The 6202-nt window shown below is 40.5% G+C and overlaps 1 pseudogene; it reads left to right on the top strand.

The window, feature by feature from the left end:
- Positions 1–99: 99 nt before the first annotated feature.
- LOC140925348 (ketohexokinase pseudogene) lies at positions 100–1316 on the top strand (annotated as a pseudogene).
- Positions 1317–6202: the final 4886 nt, after the last annotated feature.

The raw sequence follows: 6202 nt of genomic DNA on the forward strand, positions 1-6202 counted from the left end.
GAAAACAAGCAAAATCGACGAAAGTAAAAAGATCTTGTCCGTTTAATGATACACACCTGTAATATAACACCTTCTTTACTTTTGTTTCCATTTAGAGTTGGAAACGTAAAGAAAAAAGCCATTTATCATGCCTGGTCACCGTGTTCTCTGCGTTGGTCTCATTGCCCTTGGTATCGTCAGCACCTGTCAACGTTTTCCAGATGAAGACGAAGACATCCGAGCTATATGCTTGCACCAACGCCACGGTGCTGACTCAGTTAGGGATGCAATGTGAGTTCCTTGGTTCCTTGTCACGCGGAGTTGAAGCTGAATTTGTCTGCAAACACCTGCGTGACCGTGGAGTGTGTTACAGTAGCTGTGTTCGACATGCCGACTGTGCTACTCCAACTTCGTGTGTGACGCTGAGTCTCGAGACCGGAAGCCGAACGGTGGTGCACGCAAGGAATATAAACCTTCCGGAGCTTTCAGTATCCGCCCTCGAGAAAATCAACCTGTCGAACTACGACTGGGTTCATTTCGAAGGTAGAGGAAATGAGGAAGAAATTGTGACGATGATTGATATAGTAGAAAAATGGAATTCCACGCTCACACACGAAAACAAGATTATAGTTTCTGTGGAGTTAGAAAAACCGCGAGAAACTCTCCTACCATTGCTAGATAAAGCTGACGTTGTGTTCACGAGCAAAGATTATGCGAGATTCTGTGGTTATTCTTCAGCCTCCGAAGCTGTCAAATTCCTGCGTAATAAAATCAAACCTGGTGCCACCATGAGTTGTGCTTGGGGAGAAAAAGGTGCAGATGGTGCTGGTCCCGATGGTGATGTCAAACACAGCGATGCCTATTCCCCTGAGAAGGTCATTGACACTCTTGGGGCAGGTGATACATTCGTTGCTGGCGCTATATTTAGCCTCATAAAAGAGTCCCCAGTTGGACACGCGTTGATCTTTGCCTGCAGTTTGGCGGTGTTCAAGTGCGGTGTGGCAGGAAATGATGGTCTCGTAAAAGCGTTTTATAATTACCAGAACAACAACTGTCACTAAGGGTACCCCTAATCTTTTAAAGTAGTGAGACCAATAGTAAGGGAGCTTAAGCAAAAGCATTTTCGAGCGACACACCTGAACCAGAAGTGAGACCATTTCGTGTCTTAACGTTGCCAAATATGAATAGCCATTTTCGGTTGACGTGCGCAACCCCAAAACGTCTTTGCTTGCGCTTCCTAGTGACGATAACACTGCCACCAGGCAATTAAGGCTTTTGAAATCTTTTTGACTTGTTTTATTAGAGAAGTTTTGATAAACTCAGCTGGATTCCAAATATTTAGCCTAGGACCATGCTCCGTAGCTAGTGGGAAAAATGCGGAAAAAATCCTCGGGCGAAGCGAGCAGAGCGGAAGCTGAGTTCAGGGAGGGGAAAGGGGTGCACCATTGTAGTTATGTCCTCTCTTGTGAACATGTCCTCTACGTAATATGATATGCAACCCAATCAGGTCATGCGATCTATCGTGGTAGTCGCGGGCATAGGACTGGAAAAGAATCTCCGTTGCAGTTAGGTCTTCAAGAAAAGAGGGCGGCTTGCAAAAAGATTTTTTTAGACCAACCTCGTCCCCAGGGTCTTCTCTCTTTCCAATATGGCGGCGGCAGGAGAGAAAACCCTGGCACACAGCAGAAATCACGCGACCGATTTCTCTACGGAGAGTGGAAATTTATTCAAAATGGCGGCCAAGATAAAGAGTGAGAGGATCTGGGTACGAGGTCTTGAGACTGGTGAAAAAAAAACAAAATGGCGGCAAACGCAAACTCGAAAGAAGCTAAAATTATGCAAGAATTCACATACAAGCAACAGGAATACGGTAGAATGATAAAGCGATCGTATGTTCTGTTCAGTGACCTTCATTTGTGTTAAGCCTGAACGTTCTGGCGTACACGGCACTTAAAAACTGTCTACAACTTAATTTCTCGCTGCCGGCCTTTTTTCACTGTTTTCTTTTTTTGCCTACCCTGAGTGCCGGAGGTTCAGTTTTCTTCTTTGGTGAAAGGGGGAGCTTTTTCTAACCGTGAGCGCAAATTATTTTATCGTGGAAATATCGAGAACGGACCTCTGAAGCCAGGAAATTTTTTGTCATGATACTCTAAAACCTCTGCCGCTCCGAAATTCAACTAAGCATTTATTGATTCGCAGACACCTTAAGCTTATAAATTATCGTCAGTTTTGCTAGAGATCTTTATGAGGATTCTGACTATTGTTTTTCTATCTGCACACATTTTAACTGAACTGTGATCTGTAAAAAAATAGTTTTTTTTCCCTGAAAACGAGAGCTAGAGAACACTATTTTGTTACAATTTGAGGAAACTTTGGTTGTAATAAGATGAAAATTAAACAGCTCCTTGTATCAGTTTGGATATTTTGTCACTTGATGTGGTACTGGTACTAAAGCAATTTACTCCTTACTTACTTACTACCACTACTACTACTAATGATGATGATGATGAATAAGGAAAGAAAGCAAAAACGTTGGTTTTTAACCTACTTAAGAGAGGTTTGGTGAAAGGAAACTGTTCTTTGGAGTGTTAACACAGGGCCTGCATTGGGAAATAACATACAAGCTAAAGAGGTCTTTCCGTTGACATATTAGGTACATAAATGAATTTTACCGCGCCTGCTACATAAAGATTTTTTGTATTTTTGGTTTTTGTACTGTACTGTACTGTACGTGTTAAAAGAGGTTGACGGGCTAAACACGACTCCTGCTGAGGCTATAGGGCTTTGACCTTTAGAGTTTAGCTCTAACAAGTACGTCTTTCAGAGATTTTTCTCTTTTATAGGAGATGAGAGGTGGTTCTTTGTATATTTCTTTCGGTAATGGGAGATTCTCGATTAAATGTCACTTATTCATAAGGATCCTTATAAGACAAGGCCCTGATTGGCGCTGATGGGTTGTACTGTGTTTAAAAAGGCGTTAACTTGTTCTTCTCTCTTTGTGTATTCTTCCGAAGGAGGAGAAAGGGCTCAAATTCTTTAATCCAGGAAGTGAAACCTTTGTTTTTCTAATCATTTTGTTGATGGACGACCAACCATGAATAATTCACACCCGACTCTCAGATCTGTTCCTTTTACCATCAGACCGAAACCGAAGGTCGTCTCGAAAAGACCTACTCGCCCGAATTTGCCTGAAACATCAGCTCCGCGCGAAGCATCGACTCGGTCTCGGGTCTCAATCCATTTCGTCTGATCATATGCCTGAAAGAGTAGTGGATGATGCCCATATGGAAGAGTCCAACGATACTGAAGATTCCTGTGAAGACAAAACTGTATTCATACCAATGAGAATGGAACAGCTAACAAGAGAACACGAAATGCACTTTTATACTGGTTTGAACGGAACCGCAGCTTTTAAAACATCATTGACCTCGTCGTCTAAAAAGCGGCAAATAAATGAATTATGCTTAAAACACAGAAAATAGGTCCTCTGGTCAGGTCTTGCCCAACACTCCACACGAGTGAAGGTAGCTTAGCAGTACACAAGGGGTTTCTTAAACCTGAATATTTCGCAATCGAAGAAGGAGTACAGGGAAAAAGCCAAGAAAAAAGGAGAAGGGAGCCAATAATGTAAGCTACGGGGGGTCACTTATGTCCAGAAATGCATGCAATGGCGAAAATGGCGAAACTGGCGAAAAATCGCCAAACACTGGCGATTTGAATTGGATGCCAAAAGTGGCCCCTTGGAAGCTGGCGATTTTGGCAAAAATCGCCAGAGGGCTAGTGATAATAGCGATAAACGTCCCAGACCCTTGGAGACTGGCAATTTTGGCGAAAATGGCGATTGTAGCGAAATTGGCAATTTTGGCAAAAATCGCCAGAAATGCATGCAATGGCGAAAATGGCAAAAAATTGTCAGCCTCTGGCGATTTGAATCGGATGCCAAAAGTGGCCCCTTGGAGGCTGGCGATTTTGGCGACAATGGCGATTTTGGCGAAATTGGCGATTTTGGCAAAAATTGCCAGAGGGCTGGCGATATGTGGCAAAATATTCAAATTGGATGCCAAAAGTGGCTCCTTCAAAGTAGTTAACTAAAGAGGTCCTTATAACTGTGAGGCAACAGTACTGAAAAAAAAGTTCAAATTACTTGCTTAATAAGAGGCCCCAATAACTGTGAGGCAACATTTATCAAATACAACTGAATCAAATATATCTGAAAACAACAAATGGCAGTCGTTTCAGTTAAGCCAATATGTATTTTTGCCATGTACTTCACAGGTTAAGTAAACATTTTCTTACTTTCGATGTCGCTTGACTTACCAAAAGTGATGTGATGCGCTGAAATATCACACTAGCATCATTTGCTTTTGTATGGTTCATTCCTTTCAAAGACTTACAAGTCCACTAATTACTCGAGGAGAGAACTACCAAGTCCTTGAAATCGTAATAATTCCTTGCCATGGACACTCTAACTTTTGAGGTTCGATGTAGACCTTAACAATCCTCACTGGTTACAATTCTCTTCACATTGGTTTCATTAAATTGTGAGGCAGCCTTAAATCAAAAGCAATTGCGAAACGCAGGGTTCCTGGCTAAAAGATGCTTTCACAACAACCAGTGTGTGCCCTTCATTCTTTTTTGGTTCTCCACTATACACATTATCTTCTTCCGTCGTTTTAAACTCTTCACTTTCCTCTCGCACTTACTTGTTTTGCTCTTTAGAGAAACGGTCCCCTAAAAGTAACGAAAGCCGAAATGTCCAACAGCTTGCAAGCGCCATTTTGAAATGTGTGAATTCGCTTATTTCTCTTTGTGTAAACCTGCACGAAATGTCACTCGTGCCCAATACTTCACCGCATTTATTGAACATAAACATTGGATCAAAGTAATAACTTGTTTGTCTCTTTCATAAGACATATCCCATTCAAACTAATTCTGTATCTTTTCATGAACTAGATATATAAAAAGAGAGTGCACATGTTTGTGTCGTTCTTCAAAAATGTGTCCCATTATTGCTTTATGAGGTGGGGCCAGAAATCTAGAAAATGTATTGCTTTTTTTGCACTAAGACCACCAAACCAATTCTCAGTACAATATGTGTTCCATTACATACATACATACATACATACATACATACATACTTTATTGAGACTCCCTTCAACAGGGCTTTTCAGTCACAATGTTAATTATTACATAATACTGGTAATTAAGAAAAGAAAAGGAAACTTATTTACAATAGTCCAATTAAATTCAAAATACATTCAAAATTATTCAAAATATATTCAAAATTATTTCGTATGAAATATCCTATTAAAAAGTCTCCGCTTAAAACTATCAATATCTTTAGTGTTCCTAATATTCTCAGGTAGCCCATTCCATTCCTTTGGACCCCGAAAATAAAATGCCCTTTGTCCCATTGATAGTCTACATCGGGGGACCACAAAATTGTTATATCCCCTTGTCTTCTTGTTGTGAACCGCTGAACGTTTAATAAAATATTTACCTAAATAATCTGGAGCTAAGCCATTTACACATTTGAATACTAAAACTAAGTCATTAAATAGAACCTTCTCCCAAACATCTAACCATTTAAGAGATCTCCGTCCCTGGGAGATATGGTCAAACTTCTTTAAACCTAAAACAACTCTGGCAGCAAAATTTTGTACCAACTGCAGTTTGTCTAGGTTATGTTTAGATGTGTTCCCCCATACTGAGGAACAATAAAAAAGTTTACTGAAAACAAAGCTATTTATAAGTAATAAAAGGGTTTTCCTATCCAAAAGATGTTTAATTCTACCTATCTGTACCAACTGGTTCATGCAGCTAGAGACTGTTTTAGTAACATGTATATCGTAGGTAAGATATTGATCAATGTATACCCCGAGATCCTTAGCAACTGACACTGGTGAAATAGTTTTGCCCAACAGGGATAAGGAGATATGAGGTAGCCTCTTAATAAGTTGTGCTGAGCCAACAACCACTAATTTTGTCTTCTCTGGGTTTATGAGTAGAGAATTCTTTGCACACCATTTACTGATGTCCCTAAGATCTTGGTTTACGGCTGCCATAGCACTTGATGAGTCTGATACAGGAAAGTTAAAGTGCAATTGGCTGTCATCAACATATGCAGCAGGTTGGCTATGGGTAATAACACTCATTAAATCATTAATGTAAATAGTAAAAAGCATAGGACCCAAGATCGAACTCTGAGGTACTCCATTTGTTT

Source organism: Porites lutea, assembly GCF_958299795.1.
Source record: "Porites lutea chromosome 5 unlocalized genomic scaffold, jaPorLute2.1 SUPER_5_unloc_1, whole genome shotgun sequence".
NCBI lineage: Eukaryota > Metazoa > Cnidaria > Anthozoa > Scleractinia > Poritidae > Porites > Porites lutea.